General features: G+C 39.2%; 1 non-coding gene across 1 annotated transcript; it reads left to right on the forward strand.

Annotated features, from left to right (window-relative positions):
- The first annotated feature begins 22,932 nt into the window (after positions 1-22,932).
- On the forward strand, positions 22,933-23,035 carry LOC124509770 (U6 spliceosomal RNA). The gene has a single exon (XR_006961535.1). It is a non-coding gene; the product is annotated as a U6 spliceosomal RNA (small nuclear RNA).
- Positions 23,036-24,194: the final 1,159 nt, after the last annotated feature.

Genomic DNA, 24,194 nt, shown 5'->3' on the forward strand with positions numbered 1-24,194 from the left:
TAGATTCAAAGAAACACCACATCCAAATGCAACATATGAACTGGCCATAAAAGACACTTAGGAGACAGCTGGGGAAATGTGAATACAGAACACTGCTACTCAGCCATCCAATAGATGTAAATGAACTATGTCACTAAGCACATTGTTTTATTCAGCTGACATTGTTCTGTGACAAAACTTTCTCAGTGAAGTATGTTGTGCACTGATCCACTGTGGTGCAAGTTCCTTATCTCCCTGTAAACCATCAAGCAGTCTGTAAACCATACTTCAGGAAGCACTGGATTAGATATTAAAAAATATTAGTGAAGATCAGTGAGGAGCTGTTAACTGCTTTTAGCAGTACTTATGGTATTATGTATCATATACTTATGTGGAAAAACATCTTTATGCTTAGAAGATGTATGTTGAGGTATTTAAAGTGAAGTGTCATGATGTCTACAACTTACTTTCAAATAGTTTATCAAAGAACAAATATACACAGAGATAAAGCAAATATGGCAAAATGTTAACTTTGTTGAATCTTGGTAAATATACTGGTGTTCGTTGTACTATTCTTTCAAATTTCTTGTATATTTGAAAGTTTTCATAATAAAAATGACAGAAGCATGATTCTAAGATCACCTCACAAGATAATAACACCAACAAAATTATCAGGAAGCTGATTATCCCTGGCCAATTCTGTATTTATTCATTAGATATTCATTAGATATTCCTTGTGGAATATCTAAGAAACAGAAAGAGAAGTTGAATTAGCCAGGAGAGGTAATAAAAAGCACCTTACAAACTGAGGAAACAGTATAAAAGGACCAGAATGGAAGACATTCTTTTTCAGGGGAAGGAATTCAATATGTATAGACAAATGCGCTGCCCAGATTATGAAGGGGCTTTGAAGCTACATCAAGAATTTTAAACTTCAGACTAAGTGGGATTCATTCCTGGGATGCAGGGCTGGTTCAACATTCGCAAATCAATCAACGTGATACATCACATTAATAAAAGAAAAAAGAAGAACCATATGATCCTGTCAATCAATGCAGAAAAGGCCTTTGACAAAACCAGCACCCTTTCTTAATAAAAACCCTTGAGAAAGTCGGGATAGAAGGAACATACTTAAACATCATAAAAGCCATTTATGAAAAGCCCACAGCTAACATCATCCTCAACGGGGAAAAACTGAGAGCTTTTTCCCTGAGATCAGGAACACGACAGGGATGCCCACTCTCACCGCTGTTGTTTAACATAGTGCTGGAAGTTCTAGCATCAGCAATCAGACAACAAAAGGAAATCAAAGGCATCAAAATTGGCAAAGATGAAGTCAAGCTTTCGCTTTTTGCAGATGACATGATATTATACGTGGAAAATCCGATAGACTCCACCAAAAGTCGGCTAGAACTGATACATGAATTCAGCAAAGTTGCAGGATACAAAATCAATGTACAGAAATCAGTTGCATTCTTATACACTAACAATGAAGCAACAGAAAGACAAATAAAGAAACTGATCCCATTCACAATTGCACCAAGAAGCATAAAATACCTAGGAATAAATCTAACCAAAGATGTAAAAGATCTGTATGCTGAAAACTATAGAAAGCTTATGAAGGTAATTGAAGAAGATTTAAAGAAATGGAAAGACATTCCCTGCTCATGGATTGGAAGAATAAATATTGTCAAAATGTCAATACTACCCAAAGCTATCTACACATTCAATGCAATCCCAGTCAAAATTGCACCAGCATTCTTCTCGAAGCTAGAACAAGCAATCCTAAAATTCATATGGAACCACAAAAGGCCCCGAATAGCCAAAGGAATTTTAAAGAAGAAGACCAAAGCAGGAGGCATCACAATCCCAGACTTTAGCCTCTACTACAAAGCTGTCATCATCAAGACAGCATGGTATTGGCACAAAAACAGACACATAGACCAATGGAAGAGAATAGAAACCCCAGAACTAGACCCACAAACGTATGGCCAACTCATCTTTGACAAAGCAGGAAAGAACATCCAATGGAAAAAAGACAGTCTCTTTAACAAATGGTGCTGGGAGAACTGGACAGCAACATGCAGAAGGTTGAAACTAGACCACTTTCTCACACCATTCACAAAAATAAACTCAAAATGGATAAAGGACCTGAATGTGAGGCAGGAAACCATCAAAACCTTAGAGGAGAAAGCAGGAAAAGACCTCTCTGACCTCAGCCGTAGCAATCTCTTACTCGACACATCCCCAAAGGCAAGGGAATTAAAAGCAAAAGTGAATTACTGGGACCTTATGAAGATAAAAAGCTTCTGCACAGCAAAGGAAACAATCAACAAAACTAAAAGGCAACCAACGGAATGGGAAAAGATATTTGCAAATGACATATCGGACAAAGGGCTAGTATCCAAAATCTATAAAGAGCTCACCAAACTCCACACCCGAAAAACAAATAACCCAGTGAAGAAATGGGCAGAAAACATGAATAGACACTTCTCTAAAGAAGACATCCGGATGGCCAACAGGCACATGAAAAGATGCTCAACGTCGCTCCTTATCAGGGAAATACAAATCAAAACCACACTCAGATATCACCTCACGCCAGTCAGAGTGGCCAAAATGAACAAATCAGGAGACTATAGATGCTGGAGAGGATGTGGAGAAACGGAAACCCTCTTGCACTGTTGGTGGGAATGCAAATTGGTGCAGCCGCTCTGGAAAGCAGTGTGGAGGTTCCTCAGAAAATTAAAAATAGACCTACCCTATGACCCAGCAATAGCACTGCTAGGAATTTATCCAAGGGATACAGGAGTACTGATGCATAGGGGCACTTGTACCCCAATGTTTATAGCAGCACTCTCAACAATAGCCAAATTATGGAAAGAGCCTAAATGTCCATCAACTGATGAATGGATAAAGAAATTGTGGTTTATATACACAATGGAATACTACGTGGCAATGAGAAATAATGAAATATGGCCTTTTGTAGCAACGTGGATGGAACTGGAGAGTGTTATGCTAAGTGAAATAAGCCATACAGAGAAAGACAGATACCATATGGTTTCACTCTTATGTGGATCCTGAGAAACTTAACAGAAACCCATGGGGGAGGGGAAGGAAAAAAAAAAGAGGTTAGAGTGGGAGAGAGCCAAAGCATAAGAGACTGTTAAAAACTGAGAACAAACTGAGGGTTGATGGGGGGTGGGAGGGAGGGGAGGGTGGGTGATGGGTATTGAGGAGGGCACCTTTTGGGATGAGCACTGGGTGTTGTATGGAAACCAATTTGACAATAAATTTCATATATTAAAAAAAAAGAATTTTAAACTTCAAAAAAAATGTTTATTTAAAAAATTTTTTTTAACGTTTATTTATTTTTGAGACAGAGAGAGACAGAGCATGAACGGGGGAGGGTCAGAGAGGGGGAGACACAGAATCTGAAACAGGCTCCAGGCTCTAAGCTGTCAGCACAGAGCCCGACGCAGGGCTTGAACTCACGGACCGTGAGATCATGACCTGAGCCGAAGTCGGCCGCTTAACCGGCTGAGCCACCCAGGCGCCCCTTAATGTTTATTTTAGAGAAAGAGAGAGAGACAGAGCATGAGCAGGGGGAGCAGCAGAGAGAGAGAGAGGGAGACACAGAATCTGAAATAGGCTTCAGGCTCTGAGCTGTCAGCACAGAGCCTAACGCAGGGCTTGAACTCACAGACAGTGAGATCATGACCTGAGCCAAAGTCAGACGCTTAACCACCTGAGCCACCACCCAGGTGCCCCAAGAATTTTGGATTTTTTAAAAGCAATAAGAAGTTAATTACAGATTTTAAGCACTGGGAAACCACAATGAGATTGACATTTTGGAAAATTCACTATGGCTGTAGAGAATGGAATGCATGGGGTCAAGAATGGATACAGCAGCATCAGTTAAGAAGATGGCCTTTTGAGCAATAATGTGGTGACCTACAGAGATAGAGACTTGGTTAGATGGGAGCAGGAGGTACAGGAGAAGAAGGACTCAGAATTCTAAAGCTTTTGGATTGAGTGTGTAGATTGGTATATTCATCAAAATTGGGAATATAGGAGCAAGAACAAGTTTGGGGGAAAGATGTGAAGCATGCAGCATTCGATATGTTGAGTTTGGTGTATCAAGAAGATATCCAGGTGGAATCCCCCTTGCAGGCAGTTGGGTATGAGAATGAGAAAGATAACTCTGGTTTCTGGCTTAGGTAACTAATAGATAGTATTGCCATTTACATTATGGGGAACAAAAGAGGAGAAATAAAAGTCATTTTCCCATTACATAAAATGAAAAATAGGGAAATGAAAATAAAACTTATCTAACTGCCGTAAGTCAACACTGTTTTCAATCACTTTACATTATTTCCTTCTAGTATTTCTTAAAATGGATATGTATATAGTAACTTTAATAGCCACACTTTTCTGAGGAGGCTTCTCTAGAAGTTACTTAGGATTGAGAATTAAAAATAGTAGTTGACCCAATATCATTTTGTAAATCAGATTTTTGTACACATACTTAGGCTGTTAAAAAGATTCAAAACACGATCTAAATTGTTGGACAAGTAACCAAGAACAACTCCAGAGTTGAATAAATCATGGACTAGAGAAGCCAGTTTCAATATCCAGTTTATTATAGTATGTACTGGATCATTAGGGGATTCTAGAACTTTCTGTGTCCATACTACATAGCACAATTACAGGTATTTGGTCTCTTCTTTGAAGATCTTCTTTCCCATAAGGTGTCTACTATAACCAATTCTCTCTCCATAGATGAGAGATCATTGGTGCTATTGCTCCCAGGGTAACCACATTTTTAAAGGGTATTCTAGAACTTCACAGCCTAGAAAACCCAAAGGAATAAAGCCCTGAGATCATGAAGTTACCCTGCAATGACATTATAGCTTCCTCTGCTTTTTAAAAAAGCTAGATTTGTTTCTAGTTCTAATCCTTGACTAGTTCATAAATGCAGAACATTATCTAACAAAATCTCTGCAAAAATAGAGACCCAAGTCAATTTGATATTATTACCAGCTGTAGTGAAAAGCTCAGTTATCACCACACTACAAACAGAGGAGAGAAGACCAAACGACGACCAAGGGAGCCATGACAGGCTGACTGCAAAAGGAACAATCTAGATTCAGGGCCAAGGAGTGGCTACACCAGGCAAACACACATGAAAGCAAGGGACTCTGAAAGCTAAGGTTATAAATCTGCATCAGATATGGTTGACCCCTGATCAACACTGGTTTGAACTACACAGATGGACTTACACACGGGTTTTTTCTTTCAGTAAATACCATACAGTAAATGTATTTTCTCTTCTTAATAACATTTTATTTTCTCTAGCTTACTTCATAGTACAAATACTGTATGTAATACATATAACATATAACATACAACATATGTGTTAATTTACTGGTTCTGTTATCGGTAAGGCTTCCAGTCAAAGGTAGGCTCTTCATAGTTAAGTTTTTGAGGAATCAAAAGTTAGATGCAGATTTTCAACTGGGGGGGGGGGGGGTCAGTGGCCCTAACCCGTGTCGTTCAAGAGTCACCTGTAACACTCTTCCTGATCATTATCCAAAGACTGGTTTCTCCAATAATGCTCTCAGGGTCTGCAATGTAGCAATATGCCAAACCTGGAAGTTACTGAAACTTCAGCCTTAACAAAGAGCCTGCAGTCTCATAGGAGGCTGCTTATCAAGTGAAGAGGAGCACCAGCTCACAGTGCAGGGTGTGAGGGAACAGATCCACAGGCACAGCTTTTCTGAGGACAAAAGGCTCACCGAGGGGCTTCTTAGCAGAGTCTGGAGGACAACACATCCTGTAGAAACAGATAATTATCAGTTCCTAGAAACCAAGGAGAAACTATAGGAACACCATTTTTTTAAAAATGTAAGCCCTTCCCAGGGCGCCTGGGTGGCTCAGTCAGTTTAGCATCCTACTTCAGCTCAGGTCATGATCTCACTCACGGTTTGTGAGTTCGGCTCCGCGTTGGGCTCTATGCTGACAGCATGGAGCCTGGAGTCTACTTCAGATTCTGTGTTTCCCTCTCTCTGCCCCACCCCCACTGGTGCTGTGTCTGTTTCTCTCAAAAATAAACATTAAAACAAATATAAGCCCTTCCCTGTGTTCCAACAGCTCCCTGTGTTTCTCTCTACAATAACATTTATTATATTTAATGTAATTACCTGGGATTTTTTTTTAACCATCTTCCTCAGTGGAGTATAATCATTTCAAGGGTAGAAACGAGGCAAAAAGTGCTTATTGTTTATCTCTGTGTTCCCAGTTTGTGACACAGAGTAGGGGTTCAATAGTGAATAGAGCAAGCAGCCCAAGCCATATACTTTTCTGTATGATTCATATGACAGGAAATTAATTAATAAATATTATTGAATTAAATTATTCTATTGAAATTTTTCAAAGTAGATTACCTTTTTCCCTTATTTCAAAGGCAGTCAAGCAAAAATAAGCACAAAAATTCACCACTAAAATCACAAAGGATAATCACTGCTGACTTTTCGGGTTATATCTTTCTAAATATGTATATTTAAACTGGTTTCTTAAAATGGAGTCACATTGTACATATTGTACATACTGCTTTACAACCAGTTTCTTCAGTTAATCATGTCCATCTCTCCACTATATGTAAGGCTACCTCACATTTATTGGCTATATGGTATTCCATTAAATATGTGTAACACACTTTATCTAATCCCTTGCTACTGGAAATGTAAGCTGTTTCTAACTTTTTGCTATTTCAAAAAGTCCCTCCCTGAATATCCTTAATAGTTATATCTTTGCACACATTTTTAGTTATTTAGTACAATTGCTGAGTTGAAGGGCCTGTATGTTTGTAAGACCCTAAGATATGTATCTCTAAACTGTTCTACAAAAGGTTATACCAATTTACTCTCAAACTGACAAAACAGAAGAGCTCTTGTTTCCCTGGCTGACTCTGAATAGTTCTTCTTTTTTAAAATATGAAATTTATCGTCAAGTTGGTTTCCATACAACACCCAGTGCTCATTCCAACAGGTGCCCTCCTCAGTACCCATCACCCACCCTCCCCTCCCTCCCAGCCCCCATCAACCCTCAGTTTGTTCTCAGTTTTTAAGTTCTCTTATGGTTTGGCTCCCTCCCTCTCTAACATTTTTTTTCCTTCCCCTCCCCCATGGTCTTCTGTTAAGTCTCTCAGGATCCTCGTAAGAGTGAAAACACATGGTATCTGTCTTTCTCTCTATGACTTATTTCACTTGGCATAACACTCTCCAGTTCCATCCACGTTGCTACACAAGGCCAGATTTCATTCTTTCTCATTGCCATGTAGTATTCCGTTGTGTATATAAACCATAATTTCTTTATCCATTCATCAGTTGATGGACATTTAGGCTCTTTCCATAATTTGGCTATTTTTGAAAGTGCTGCTATAAACATTGGGGTACAAGCGCCCCTATGTATCAGCACTCCTGTATCCCTTGGGTAAATTCCTAGCAGTGCTATTGCTAGGTCATAGAGGAAACAAAATCAATGTACAGAAATCAGTTGCATTCTTATACACTAATAATGAAGCAACAGAAAGACAAATAAAGAAACTGATCCCATTCACAATTGCACCAAGAAGCATAAAATACCTAGGAATAAACCTAACCAAAGATGTAAAAGATCTGTATGCTGAAAACTATAGAAAGCTTATCAAGGAAATTGAAGAAGATACAAAGAAATGGAAAAACATTCCGTGCTCATGGATTGGAAGAATAAATATTGTTAAAATGTCAATACTACCCAAAGCTATCTACACATTCAATGCAATCCCAATCAAAATTGCACCAGCATTCTTCTTGAAGCTAGAACAAGCAATCCTAAAATTTGTATGGAACCACAAAAGACCCCAAATAGCCAAAGTAATTTTGAAGAAGACCAAAGCAGGAGGCATCACAATCCCAGACTTTGACTCTGAATAGTTTAAACAGCACTGTCTCATTGAAATTAGGAACAAGACAAGATATTCACTATTGCTTCTGTAATGGAACAGTTTCTTATCCGATGTAATAAGAAAGAAAACATATTAGAAGGAGAGAGATAAAACTATTTTGATATGGTGATCATATTGCCAGCTATCAAGAAAATGCAAGAGAATCAACAAGAAAACAAATAAAACTAATAAAAGAATAAGGTAGCTGGACATAGGTTGGCAATAACAAGTTAGAAAAAGTAATGATGGGGCACCTGGGTGGCTCAGTCAGTTAAGCGTCTGACTCTTGTTTCAGTTCAGGTCATGATCTCACAGTTCATGAGTTCGAGCCCTGTGTCAGGCTCTGCACCACTAGTGTAGAGCCTGCTTGGAATTCTCTCTCCCTCTGTCTCTGCCCCTCTCCTGCTCATGCTCTCTCTCTCTCTCAAAATAAATAAATGAACTTTAGAAAAAGTAATTAAAAAGGTCCCATACATAATACCAATAAAGGTTTACAATGTCTTATATTAACCTTAAGAAGAAAGACCCATGTTGTAATACACACACACACACACACACACACACACACACACACACACACCTTTACAAAATTACATAAAACTACAATAATGGAAGAGACATACCACATACTTGGACATAAAAAATACTGTAAGGGCGCCTGGTTGGCTCACTTGGTTGGGCGTCTGACTTCGGCTCAGGTCATGAGCTTGTGGTCAGTGAGTTCGAGCCCCGTGTCAGGCTCTGTGCTGACAGCTCAGCTTTGGATTCTGTCTCCCTGTCTGTCTGCCCCTCCCCAGCTCACACTCTGTTCTGTCTCTCAAAAGTGAATAAATGTTAAAAAAAATTTTTAAAAAAACACTGTATAAATTTCAATTTTTCCCTAAATTAGTAAGTTCAGTGTACTTCCAATCACAGTCCCAAAAAAATATTTTTGATAAGTTGATTTTAGAGCTGTTAGAAAATACCTGAAAACGTTAAAAACATATATCCTTTTTAAAAAGATGTTTATTTAGAGAGAGAGAGAGATAGAGCAAGAACAGGGGAGGGGCAGAGAGAGAGGGAATCTGTCAGCGCAGAGTCCAACACAGGGGGCTCAACCTCTCAAACCATGAGATCTTCACCTGAGCCGAAATCAAGAGTCAGATGCTTAACCGACTGAGCCACACTGATGCCCCAAAAGCATATATCCTCTAACCCAGTAACTTGACAACAGGAATTTATCTACTATATATACTATCACCTACACTTATTCATCACATATGCCTATACACTGCACACATGTGCAAAGGTATAGGTACAAGGATATTCACTGCAGCATTGTGGTAACAATAGAGTAGAAACAACCTTAAAATTCAGGAGCAAGGAACTGGTTAAATGACATTTATGTAAGTTAAAACTATATTACCTATTTAAAAAATTAAGTAGACCTATAAGTATTGATGCACATTATACATTATTGTAGAACAATCTCCAAAATCTACTGTTAAGCGAAAAGCCTGGTGCAGAACAGTGTTTTAGTCTGTTTCTATTTGTTAAAAAAAAGAGGGATAGTATATATACATACATGTATGTGTACACACACACACACACACACACACACTTGTGCCATCACAGAATATCTCTGATAGGCTACACAAGAAACTGGTAAGAGTGGTGACATCTGAAGGACTAGGGGTCAGGAGCAAGAAAGAGACTCATTATCCCCTCCATACTCTTTTGTATTATTTGAATTCTCCTACCATACGCATATACTGTCTTTTCAAAATAAATTTTTCTTGACTTTTTGAGGCCATGTTTATTTTACTCAGTAAGAGTGTTTAGCAGAATCCTAGGTTTACTCTTAATCACTGCATTCTTAAATATATTGTCTTACATAATAAATATTTTCATTTTATTCAACAATGAAATAACATAAAAAAGTATTCGGTGAAGTTTCCTTCCCAACTGTGGACCTATCTCTGCAGTTCTCTCCCACTATAGATAGCTGTCATTATCATTTTCTTATATAATTTACCAGTTTCTTTACGCCTATACAAGCAAATATAAATCTATATTCTCATATTTTGTCCTTTTTTCCAAAGACAGTTTACTATTACATAAACAATTCTGCATACCTCCCTATTCCCACTTAGTAACATACCTTAGAACCAAAATCACAAGCCACAAAAGAAAAAAGTCTGGACATATTCAAAATTAATACTTTTGTGCTTCCAAGGACACCATCAAGAAAGTGAACAAAGAACCCACAGAATGGGAGACAATTTTGGCAAATCACGTATCTGATAAAGGACTTGTATCTAGAATATATAAAGACATCTTAAAACTCAATGATAAAAAGACAATCTTATTAAAAATGGGCACAGGATCTGAATAGATATTTCTCCAAAGAAGATATACAAATGGACAATAAGCACATGAAAAACTGCTCAATATCATTAGCCACTGGGAAAATGCAAATCAAAACCACAAGGAGATACCACTTTTCACCCATTAGGATGAAAATAATAAAAAAAGACAGACAGTAACAAGAGTTGGTGAGGATATCAAAAAGTTGGAACCCTCATACAACCTCTGGTAGAAATATAAAGTAGGGCAGCTTTTTGGAAAACAGGCTGGCAGTTCCTCAGAAGGTTAACATAGAGTTACACATGACCCACCAATTCCACTCCTAGGTATCTTAGATACCCAAGAGAAATGAAAGCGTATGTCCATACAAAAATGTGCACATGAATGTTCACAGCAGCATTATTCATAAAAGGCAAAAAGCAGAAACAACTCACATGTCCATCAACTGATGCATGAATATATAAAATACGATACATCCATGAGGTGAAATATTATTCAGTCATAAAAAGGAGTGAAATACTGATGCATGCTGCAACATGGATGAACCTTGCAAACATTATGATAAGCAAAAGATGCCACTTTCAACGAACCACATGTGGTATGACTCCATTTGTATGAACTTTGCAGAACAGACAAATCCATAAAGACAGAAAGTAGATTAGTGGTTGCCTAGGGCCAGGGGGTTGGGGAAAACTGGGGAGTAACAGGGAAGAGGTGCAGGGTTTCTTTTTGAAGTGATGACAAAGTTCTGGAAACAGTGGTAATGGCTGTACAAGTCTGAGAACATAGTAAAAACCACAGAATTGTGCACTTTAAATAGACCAATTTTATATGTGAATTATATCTCAATAAAGCTGTTTTTTAAAATAACATGCCTTAGAAATCTTTCCATATCTGCACATGGAGAACATCTGCATTCCTTTTTATGGCAGCACAGTATTCCATTGTACGGATATAGCATAGATAGTTTAACTAGTTTCCCACTGATGGACGTTTAAGATATTTCATTGTTTGCTGTTATAATATTGCAATAAATAACTATTTTACATATGTGTCAGTGTATTTGCAGGATAAAGATTCAGGAATGGAATTACTGACTTAAAGGGTATATATACATTTATAATCTATATTGCTAAATTTCCCTCTCCAGGGATAGTACCAATTTATACTCTGACCAGTAATTTTTTAGAGTTCATAGTATTGCTAACAGTGTAGTATCAAACTTTTGAACTTCTGCCAATCTGAGATGTAAAAAGTGGTATCTCAGGGTACATTTAATTTGTATTTCCATTACAATAGAAGAGACTGAGCATCCTTTCATGGTTCATAAACACATTAAATTTTCTTTTCATGTCTTCTGTCCATTTTTCTTCAGTGCTGTTCATTTTTTTTTCTTATCAATCTCTAGGAGTTTGTTATAACTTAAGGAAAAAACTCTTTGTCTATGATATGAACTACAAATTTTTTTCCAGTTTGTATGTCATCTCCCATCTTTGATTTTGGTGCTTTTTAGCATGCAAGTTATTTATTTTTAACTATTTTATCAAGATGTAATTCACATACCATAAAGCTTACCCATTTATACAGTTCAGTGATTTTTTATTTCTTTTTTCAGGGGTTTTTAATTTTATTTTTATTTTTAGGAGAGAGAGAGTGCATGTGCAAATAGGGGAGGAAAAGAGGGAGAGGAAGAGAAAGAATCTCAAGCAGGCTCCACACCCTGCACAAAGCCTGACATGGACCTCAGTCTCATCAACATGACATCATTAACTGAGCCAAAATCAAGAATAGGATGCTTAACCGACTGGGTGCCCCAGGTTCAGTGGTTTTTAGTATATTCACAAAGTTGTGCATCTATCACAACAATCAATTCTGGAATATTTTCATTAACCCAAGAAGGTACCACACACTCTTTGGCCCTCAGTCTCTACTTCTCTACAATCCTCTGACCTTCAGCCCTAGGCAACCACAAATCTACTTTCTGTCTCTTGAGATCTGCCTACTCTGGACATTGCCTATAAATGGAATCATACAAGATGTGGCCTTTTGTGTCTGGTGTTTGGGTATCAGTCCCTTATCAGATAAATTATTTGCAAATATTTACCCTCATTCTATGGGTTGTCTTTTCATTTTCTTGATGGTATCATTTACAGCACAAAAGATTTTTAACTTTGATGATGTCCAGTTATATACACACACATATTTGATATATATATATATGTGTGTGTGTGTGTGTGTGTGTGTATGTATATGTATATATTTTGTTGTTGTTGCTTGGGTTTTTAAATGTCATATCTAAGAAAGTTTTGCCTAACTGAAGGTCACAAAAATTTACTCCTATGTTTTAGTTCTATGACCCATTTTGAATTTATTTCTGTGTATGGTGTAACAAAGGGAGAAGTTACTTTTTATGTAGGCAAACTTAACCTTTTATTACATGGCTTCTAAATTTTCATAGTTAGAAAGGGTTTCTACATTCCAAGATTATAAAGAAATTTTATGATTTCCTGGGGTACATTTATGGTTTCCCCTTTTTACAGTTAAATCTCTGACTGCTTTGTAATTTATCCTGGTATAAAGTGTGAGATATGGATCCAACTCTGTTTTTCACCCTGGCTACCCAGTTGTCCACCATCAGTTACTGAACAGCCCATCTTTTCCCCACTGAGACACCCAAGTGCCCCTCAAAAACATTTTTAAACAGTATAATAAAATTAAAATAAAGGACAATTGGAAGAGGTAAATGTGCAAGAATAGACAAGGAAATAAGATTGTGAAAATTTATCGGTCTCCTGCTTTTATTTTGGGGAGAAGAAGCTCTTTGACAACTTTCTTGATTCTTTTCCATGGTTACTGGTCTGTTTAGGTTTACTTAAAATTAGTATTATCCATTTGCATTTCCCCAGAAAATTGCCCATCTAGGTTTTCAAATATATTGTGAGTTGTACAAAGTATTTTCTTATAATTTTAAAAAACTTGGGGCACCTGGGTGGCTCAGTCAGTTAAGGGTCTGACTCTTGATTTTGGCTCAGGTCATGATCTCACAGTTTTGTGAGTTTGAGCCCCACATTAGGCTCTATGCACTGATCACGTGGAGCCTCTTTGGGATCCTCCCTCTCTCTTTGCCCCTCCCCCACTCGTACTTTGTCTCTCTCAAAATAAATGAATAAACCTAAAAAAATTCTTCATATCTGTAGTTATGCTCTTTTTCTCTTTTAAGACTTTATATTTTCATGTTTTATTCTTTCATATTCTTGATTAGATTTATCTGTTTTATTTTCTTCTTCCAATAACACTTTCTTATTTGTCATGTCTATAGGTTCATTAATTTCTGGATTCTATTCAGCATTATTGATTTTTCCCTTCAGTTTCCTTTAGGTTTATTACTCTTTTTCCAGCTCATTGACTTGAAAGCTCTATTCATTTATTTTTAACTCTCACTTGTTCCATCCAGGTATATCATCTATACTCCATACCCACCTATGTTGTTTGAATATTAGAAATTGTTTTCCTTATGTAAAAAGGAGAGGGAGAGAGAGAGAAGGAAGAAAACATTTGAAAAATCAAAATAATTGACCAGTACCAGGACTGGAGTGAAGCAAGAGGCATTTACTCTGGGTGAAAAATTTAAGAGGGTGCCAAAAAACTCAGTAATCAAGACAAAAATACGTTAATGCAATATTTTGGAAAATCAAATTGGAAACAACCCTCAGCCTGGATGCCTGCTTTGATAAATAAGGTTTCATTGGAACCAGGACTAGGATTAGAGTAAGGTCACTGAGGCAGGGTTTAGCAAGCACAAGAGTAGATCTTGTTTTTTTTTTTAAAAAAAAACTTAATATGTTTTTCATCATAGATTACTTGGACTAATTTTGATTTCTGAAAATACTGCATTAAAAATGTACCTTAATGACTGAGATTTTGTGCACCATCTTACTAAATTTTGTGTTACTAAACTTGCCCTAAGCGAGTTGCTTTACTTGCCTTACCCAAGACCTGGCCCTATAACTGACTGTTGATGATAGTATAATGACTTTTTTCTGTTTCTTTATATTATATTACTCTGTGTTTTGTAAGTCTGTATAGTATGAATTACTTTATATATTATATTACTTTATATATGTTACATATTATATTACTCTATGTTTTCTAAATCTGTATAGCAAGTATAAATTACTTTTATCATCGGGAGAAAATAAAAAGGGAAGTCAAGACTCACTCAATGATGTTCCTTGTGGTTTCACCATGGGGCTTACAGGAAACAAAAATCGGTATGCAGATAGCCCTGCAGTTTTGAATGCCTTGAACCACGTAGTAATCTGAAGGAAGAAACACATTGCTATTAATATGATTAACCTATCATGGTCTGGGTTATCAGAAACTACCAACTGGCCAGCACCTAGGATTTCTTGGGAATAGAGAAATAGGATCAGAGCCAGCCCGCTGGGAGCACCCTTAGCATAGTATGGGAATAAGGGACTAAAAGTGGTGGACATCATGAGAATACCCAACTAGTTCTGTAACAGGAAAGCTATCCATCCTTACGCAGTCCCACTTGGGCTGAGTTCACCACAGCAACAATGAACTGCCCATCTTCCTTTGACTTTAGTAACTGTGGCAAAATATTCTCTGCTTGACCAGTGTGGAATTCACAGTTGGTGATGCCTGCAGAAGAGAGGCCCACGTGACAGAATTCAAAACTCAAGCCCAGCATTAAAGGAAGTGGGGGGCTTCAGCTTTACAGAAATGTACAGGAGTCAGGGCTCTGCCATCTTCCCTTTGGATCTGATATACCTCTGAATAACAGTGAAAGAAATGCTTTTGGACTTGCCTTGTTTTTGCCAAAGCACTTTTCCTTCCTTCCTTTCCTCAGTAGGCCTTTCATCTTAAGTTATTTTAAAACTTAGTGACACATAGCACATAAGTACTTCTACCAAGAAGAAAACCTTGACTTTTACTCAAGTGCTCTTTCTGCTCTATTAGAGATTTTCACAGAGCCTCAGGAGTCGTTTGCAGGTAGGGTACAGGGAACAAAGGGATCTGTGTTCTATACTGTAGTTTGGCATACGATTTTGTTCAACTAAAAGGTTCTGTTGCCAAAAATTATTTGAAACCTATCACATATTATGATGCCTCATGAGTTTAATGTCAAGAAGGCTCTTCTATATTATCCAAAGTTTTGTCAAGTTCTCTTCCTATCATCGAGGCTTGTTCATCACCTTGATGAAAAAAAAGGCAGGGGGAGATTAGCTATTGGGACCTCTTTCAGAAAAACCATCAGGACCCAATTCCAACCACTCCAGGACACCCTCCTTTCACTCTGCGCAGGTCACAGATCTAGCAGATGCCCTTTTCCCACATAACCCTTTACACAGCACAGAAACACTGCAGCTCTTAATTTCTCTCCAGACTGTGAGCAGTGTACCACTGAAGGCTGCAGTCCACCTGGCATGCTCTACTGCCTGCTCCACCAACTCCATCCCAAGGACCTGGGAGGTATACTGAGCCAAAGAGAGACCAATCACACCTGAGGAAGTAAGAGGATAAGTGGAGGGTATTTTAGGATTTTGAACCACTGGCATTATGCCTGCACCACTACCACCACCTCCCCACCTGGGCCCTGGGTGCCAGGCAGATAGGGTTTGGAAACTAAGAAGCATGTAGATTCTGCCCTGGGCTGTCACTTGCCAGTTCCACAGCAGATATTAAGGAGGATGGTGTTAGAGTTCACTCCACTCAGCTCCCCCACTATCAGATACAGCACCTCAGCACCAGCAGTGTTAATCTGGAAAAAGGCATCTGGAGAGATGTGGATCTTTAAGCCCAAGAGATCTTCAAAGAGGTGGGGATCCCCAAACAGGAGCTGGTAGGGGGACTGCTGATGGCTGAAACACATCATGGTGCTGGAAAAGAATTTTTGAAAAAAGTATTTTGGGATGGCAGACCATTCTATCTCTGGTGGTTGGCAGGGGACAGCATCTCACTCAGGTGACTCAGCCCCATGGCATGGCCCTGAGGAGTCTGTAGAAGTTCCCTCTCAGGGGAAGGAGGTCTATGCGGACACTCCCTCATCTGAATCTGGCCTGCGTTCTCATGCCAGTACACCTGGCTGGTGTACAAGGGCTAGTATTACTTAGCTCAGTTCCTCCACAATGAGCAGCCCAGCCCCAGCAATCCACAACCCAGACTATGGCAAGCCATCAGCCTCCTGCTTGCTGTTTGGCTATCCCAGGTTTACCTTTCCTGGAAGTAAAGTGATGTCAAGTCACAGACTGCTCCTGGCCTGGTGGTGAAAAACTTCTTTACAGCCTCCTTCTGAACACAGAAGGTCCTTCTGTCCAGACCACAAAATCAGGAATCAAGCAAAGACTCCTCTCTGACAAATTTTCTCTCCAAGCCCTACAGTAATCAGCCCTGCAATAGTCAGACAAGAAGGCACATTTCTCAAATCCTATTATAAATAACACTTAACATAAAGCAATGTTCTATATCACAAAAAATACACTATTTTCACATCTCAGGAGAAGCACTGCTTTACTTATCAGGTTTTGACAAAACCTATATAATAGACACAGTGCTTACTCTAGTTTGAGCCTTTTTCATAGTTTTCTAAAGAAAGTGTGAGAGTTATTCTTGTTGTAAATAAGGAACTAAATTAAGCCTCTGCCCCATCATGAAGAAGCAATAATTTTTCAATTCTCTTCATACATCTCCACTGCAAATATCCCAACCACCCACGGAAACACCACCTCAAAGATGTGAGTCCTCAAAGAAAAGAAAGAGGTCATGGAAGGGAATGATCATGGTAAATAAGTTCTTCCTTTGAGTTCAGAACATTTTAAAATTTTTACATCACTGAAGAGAGCCTAAACATTAGCTTGACACAGGGGTGCCTGGGTGGTTCAGTCAGTTGAGCATCTGACTTTGGCTCAGGTCATGATCTCGCAGTCTGTGAGTTCGAGCCCCGTGTCAGGCTCTGTGCTGACAGCTCAGAGCCTGGAGCCTGCTTCAGATTTTGTGTCTCCCTCTCTCTCTCTGACCCTCCCCCGTTCATGCTCTGTCTCTCTCTCTCTCTCTGTCAAAAATAAATAAGCATTAAAAAATTTTTAAAATTTAGCCCTTCACAAGGATAAATCACAATAAACTATGTTGGAGCTCTACAGTTAAAACGCCAAGAATTATATTTTGGGGGTAAATACCCAGTAGTGTGATTACTAGATCCCAGGGTCGTTCTATTTTTAACTTTTTGAGGTACCTCCATACTGTTTCCCACGGTGGCTGCACCAGTTTGCATTCCCACCAACAGTGCAAAAGGGTTCTGCTTTCTCTGCATCCTTGCCAACATGTGTTGTTTCTTATATTATTTGTTTTAGCCATTCTGATAGGTGTGAGGTAATATCTCATTGTGGTTTTCATTTCCATTTCCCTGATGATGAGTGATGTTGAGCATTTTTTCATGTGTCTGAAGGCCATCTGTATGTCTTTGGAGAAATGTCTGGTTCATGTCTTCTGCCCGTTTTTTATTACAAGAACACTAATTCAGAGGGATACATGCATCCTGATATTTATTGCAGCATCATTTACAAGAGCCAAATTTTGTAAGCAACCCAAGTATCCACTGATAGTTGAATGGATAAAGAAGACATGATATACATATAAAATGGAATACTATTCAGCCATAAAAAAGAATAAAATCTTGCCATTTGCAACAACATGGATGGAGCTGGAGAGTATAACACTAAGTGAAACAGGTCAGTTGGAGAAAGACAAATACCAAATGATTTCACTCATATGTGGCATTTAAGAAACAAATAAGCAAAGGGGGAAAAAGAGAGAGAGAGACAAACCAAGAAACACTCTTAACTATCGAGAACAATCTGATGATTACCAGAGGCTAGGTGGGGGTGGGGGACTAAATAGGTGATGGGGATTAAGGAGTGCACTTGTGATAAGCACAGGGTGATGTATGGAAGTGTTGACTCACTATATTGTACACCTGAAACTAATCTAACAATGCATGTTAACTATACTGGAATTAAAATTAAAATAAATGAATTAAAGGCTTTTTAAACATAATACAATTATAATATATAATATGTATATTATTATATAGACATAATTTTAAATTGTTTTATTTTCCTTTTACATTGAACCTCCTACCTTTAAGTCTTCTTTTTTAACTCTAGTAATACCTGTTTCACAATCTACTTTGATATTAATAAAGTTGTATCTATTTAAATAAATGCATACATACATACATAAAAATAAAAGGCTAGGAACTGTGTGACAACTATACTCAAACTTTTTTAATTACAAAAAGGTCAGGAATCAATGACATGGGTTCAAGCCCTAGGTTGGCTATTCACTGGCTCTTTAACCTTGGGTACCTCTATGCCTCCATTTGCTCATCTGAAATGAGGGTTTCAATACCTCTCCTCTTACCTACTTCACAAATTGGTTGAGATGATCACGTTAAGTATAGGAATGTTTTAACGTGGGAACATTTGAAAGCCTTAAGTGCATTACAAGTGTAGAGTATTATTTGAGTTATGGAATTCTGACTATATTCTCATCTCTATTGAATTGGCTTTTAGAGTCAGTAGAGTACCTACCAACTTCCATGGGCAAAGTTCTTGTGAAAATACCTGGAAGTCCTCACATGATAATTAACTTGGTAACCCCACCTCAGTCTCTGTGGTTTGCTTATGCGAGCAGCATGGTTAAAAATATCCTTGCCACCTCCTCATCCTCACCTCCAACCCCTCCTCCCAACCCACACAAATACTCAGTGGATGTGTAGTTTCTGCTATCTGCCCTGAAACTTCCAAAACCAACTGGAGGATAGTGAAAATAAGGGCTGCTACAAAAGCTGCCCCTTATTAATTCTGTGAGTCCCACCTGTCTTAATTCCTGAGGATGGAAAGTGATGATGGCCATTGTGTCCTCAGCTACTGGTGTGAACTATGAACTCACACCAGTACCCACCTTCATGAAACAGAAAGCAGGGCTCAATTGGGGACTGTCGAAGGAATACTTCATAGTACTAGGAAGAAAACAGGATTATTATGCAGGCAAATCTAACAAGTTCTGCAGCTGATTATTCATGCTGAGTGATTGCTATGGGTTAAATTGCATCTAGCCCTATTCATATGTTGAAACCTTACCGTAGTACCTCAGAATGCCACCATATTGGAGATAAGGTCTTTAAAGAGGTGATTAAATTAAAATGAAGCCACCAGATGGGTGGGCCCTAATACAACCTGACTGATGTGCCCTCATAAGAAAGGGAATATTGGGACACACAAAGAAACATCAGGGATGCACAGAGGAAAGATCATGTGAAGACACAGTGAGATGGCCACCTACAAGCCAAGGAGAGAGGCCTTGGAAGAAACCAAACTTGCCAACATCTTGAACTTGGATATCTAGCCTTCAGAACTGTGGGAAAATATATTTCTGTTATTTAAGCCACACAGTCTGTGGTATTTTGTTATGGCAGCCCTAGCACACTGATACAGATTTTGGTTACCAAGAAGTGGGATGTTGCTGTAACAGATACATAAAAATATGGAAGTGGCTTTATTTTTTTGTTTATTTTAGAGATATACAGAGAGATTGCTAGCAGGAGAAAGGGGCAGAGGGAGAGAAAGACAGAATGTTAAACAGGGGAGCCCAATTCGGGGCTCAATCCCACAACCCTGGGATCACAAACTGAGCGGAAAACGAGAGTCAGATGCTCAACTGACTGAGCCACGCAGGCGGCCCTAGAAGTGGCTTTAAAACTGGGAATGGGCAGGAGTGCCTGGGTGGCTCAATTGGTTAAGCATCCAACTTCGGCTCAGGTCATGATCTCATGGTTCGTGAGTTTGAGTCCTGTATGGGGCTCTGTGCTGACACCTCAGAGCCTGGGGCCTACTTCAGGTTCTGTGTCTCCCTCTCTCTCTGCCCCTCACCTGCTCATGCTCTGTCTCTCTCTCTCTCTCTCAAAAATAAATATTAAAGGGGCACCTGGGTGGCTCAGTCGGTTGAGCATCCGACTTCGGCTTGGGTCATGATCTTGCGGTCCATGAGTGTGAGCCCCGCGTCAGGCTCTGTGCTGACAGCTTGGAGCCTGGAGCCTGTTTTGGATTCTGTGTCTCCCTCTCTCTCTGACCCTCCCCCATTCATGCTCTGTCTCTCTCTGTCTCAAAAATAAATAAATGTTAAAAAAAATTTTAAGACAAATAAATAAATAAATATTAAAAATTTAAGGAAAAAACTGGGAATGGGCAAAGACTGGGAGAGTTTTGAGGTGCATGCTACATAAAGCCTAGATTGCCTTACAGAGATTTTTGGTAGGAATACGGATATTAAAGATGATTCTGGTGAGATCTCAGAAAGAAATGAGGAGCATGCTATTGGAAACTGGACAGAATTTGACTGATATAAAGTAAAAAAGAACTTGGATGAATTGTGTCCTAGTGTCGGGTGGAAGGTAAAAATTGTAAGTGCGGAACATGCATATTTAGCTAAGGAGATTTCTAAGCGATGTTGAAGGTGGGGCCTGGTTTCTGCTTGCTGCTCATAGTAAAATGTGAGAGGAGAAAGATACATTGAAGAAGGAATTGTTAGGCAAAAAGGAACCATAACTTGAAGATCTGGAAAAATCTCAGCCTATCCATATAACAAAATGTGAAAGCATGTTCAGGAGGCAACACCAAGGTTATGGCTGGACAGTCTTTTGAATAAGAGGTCACAGGTGTGACTCACGGATCCTAATCAGCCAACTCAGCAGAAGCCAGGAACAGAGATGGAGTTCTATCAGCAGAAACACTGCCAGCTTAGACTAAAGGGGAAAGAGACAGGACATAATGAAGGAAGGCTTTCACACTTCTGGGATTCCACAGGACAGGACAATAGACCTATGTGACTGCCAAAAGGTGTTATCCTTCAAGAAGAGGGAAGAATTACCTCAAGGCAATTCAGAGTCAGCAGGGCTGCTGCCACCACTATAGGCCCAGAGGAAAGAGGCCCTAGGGGGAAAAGGCTGAATCCTCAGTTTCAATGGGCCAGACTGCCAACGTCCAGGGGCCTCAAGGGTGAGCCTGCCACACACACCAGTGGGCCAAAGAACAGAGCATCAACCCAAAGAGGATAATTCTTGAGCCTTAAAATCTAATGGAATTTGCCCTGCTAGGTTTCAGACTTGCTTGGAATCTAGGACATCTGTTTTCTTTCCAATTTCTCCCTTCTGGAATAGGAATGTCTACCCTATTGTCTGTCCCACAGATTGTATTTTGGAAGCAGGTAATTTGTATGGTTTCACAGGTTCACAGCCGAATAAGATTTTTGCCTTAGGATGAATTACACCTTGACTCTCATCCACATTTGATTTAGATGGTATTCAAATAAGATTAGGGATTTACGGTTGATGCTGGAATGGGTTAAAAATCTGGGGCTGTTGGGGGCACTTAGGTGGCTCAGTCGGTTAACCATCCGACTCTTGGTTTTGACTCAGGGCATTATCTCACAGTTCATGAGTTTGAGCCCCATGTTCGGCTCTGTGCTCAGCATGTAGAGTCTGCTTAGGATTCTCTGTCTCCCTCTCTCTATGTCCCTCCTGGCTTGCTCTCTCTCTCTCTCTCCCTCAATAAACAAACAAACAAACAAACAAACATTAAAAAAATTAACATCTACATGTTTACATTACCCGGATTCCTACTCTTAAACCTCTAACCTATCCAACCAACTATTTAACATATTCACTCAGATGTCTAATACGGATTTCAACCACACCATTCTAAAACTGAACTACTAACTTCTCCCCACCCAATCTGCTCTACCAGTCTTTCCTACCTCAGTTGACAGTAACTCCCTTATTCCAGTTGCTCCCCCCAACAACCTGAAGCCATTTTTCACTCCTCTCTTTCTCTTACATTTTTCATTTGACCCTTCAGGAAATCCTATTGTTCTAGCTTCAACATACATCCATCTCCACTGCTACCTACCACTGCTCTATACCATCTCTCACTTTCCCTCCAATAATCCATACACAACAGCCAGAGTGAGTCTGTGAAAGCTAAATCCTATCATGACATGTCCTCGCCATCAAAACCTCCACTGGCTCAGAATAAAAGCCAAAGTCCCTGCAATGACCCCCAAGTCACTACATAATGTTGCCCCTCTTCATCTTACCTCATGTCCTATTGTGCTTCTGGGCCTACATTCAGTTTCTCTAAAAAACCTGTCACATTCCCATCTTAGGGACTTTGCCATGACTTTTCTCTTTTCCTAGAATGCTCCTCCCTCAGACCTCTGCATATCCAACACCCTCACTGCCTCTAAGTTTTAAATGCAAGGTTTCTCATCCTCAGCACTACTAATATTTTGGGCCAGATAATTCTTTGTTGTAGGGAGCTGTCCCATGCATTGTAGGATGCTTAAGAGCATCCCTGACCTCCACCCAGTAGATGCCAGCAGCACTGCTGAATCATCCCCTAGTGATTACAACCAAAAAGGTCTCTAGACATTGCCAAATGTCCTCCATAAGGCAAACCCCCACACCCACAGTTGAGAGTCACTGCTTTATTCAAATACCTTCTTCTTCATGAAGCCTAGGTTAACCCTATTTAAAATTACAGCCAGTACTCCCTTCAGCAGCACATATACCAAAATTGGAACGATACAGATATTTAGCATGGCCCCTGTGCAAGGATGCTACAAATTCATGAAGCACTCCATATTTTTATAATTTCAAAGGATAAACACAAAATTTGCTACTTGTAGAATCATGATTTAACTCCTTACCTCTAAATAAACTTAGTTAATATTTTTAAGTTCTAGAACAACAAAAAAAAAGTACAACCTATGCTTCCCCCAACCCGAGAATTTCTTATCCTCCTGATCCTGCTGTACTTTTCCGTGGCACTTATCTTACTCTGGCTGAGCTGCTAGAACAAATATACCACAGACTGAGTGGCTTATAAACAAGAGAAATTTATGTCTCACAGATCTGGCGGTTGGGAAGTCCAAGATCAAGACGCTGGCAAATTCAGTGTCTTATGAGAACCTGTTTCCTCACTGGTAGCCATCTTTTCACTGCAACCTCACATAGCAGAAGGGACAAGCTAGCTCTCTGGGGTCTCTTTCACAAGGGCACTAATCCTAATCATGAGGGCCTAATCACCTCCTGAAGACCTCACCTCCTAATACTATCACCTTGGGTGTTAGGATTTCAACATATAAAATTTGGGGTGACACAAACATTCAGATTATAGCCACACTTGTCACCTTATAACATAACGTACAATATACTTTATTATGCTTTTTTAAAACTATCTCTCTAAAATGTAAGTTCTACAGGGAAGGGATAGATTTTCTTCCTTATTGTATCCTAAGCACCAAGAATAGTGTCTGGCACTTGAAAGTACTCAATAGTATTTGTTGAATTAATAAATGAAAGGAACAACAAGGATAATGATAGAGAAGACAAGACCAAAACAGAAAAGACAAGAAGATGGAAAACATGCTGAAGTGACAACTAGAGCAAGATGAAAGAAACTACATCTGGATTGCCTATAAAGGGGGACCTGATAAGATACAAGGCTGATCTGCTCCACAAAACCCAGGCAAGACTCAAACCTGAAGATACAAGTAAGGCACAAGGCTAAAAAGAGGGTCTGATTGAAAGCCTAGACACAAAACTGGTAAACATCTTCATCCTACCAAGAACATCCATTTTTCTGTAGCAAGAGACTGGAAATCTTTTTCCCCCGAGAAAATGAACCCACAAAAGCTCTTAGTTTGGAGATACCAGGCACTGTTGTAGTGGTAGAGGGGTGGAACCAGGAACATTCCATGCAGATATGCATTCTACATGGTGGGAATCCCACTTCTCTGGGATGCT

This window comes from Lynx rufus, unplaced genomic scaffold (genome assembly GCF_022079265.1).
Source record: "Lynx rufus isolate CCGP_SWC_20201006 ecotype Redwood Valley unplaced genomic scaffold, mLynRuf1.p SCAF_14, whole genome shotgun sequence".
Classification (NCBI taxonomy): domain Eukaryota; kingdom Metazoa; phylum Chordata; class Mammalia; order Carnivora; family Felidae; genus Lynx; species Lynx rufus.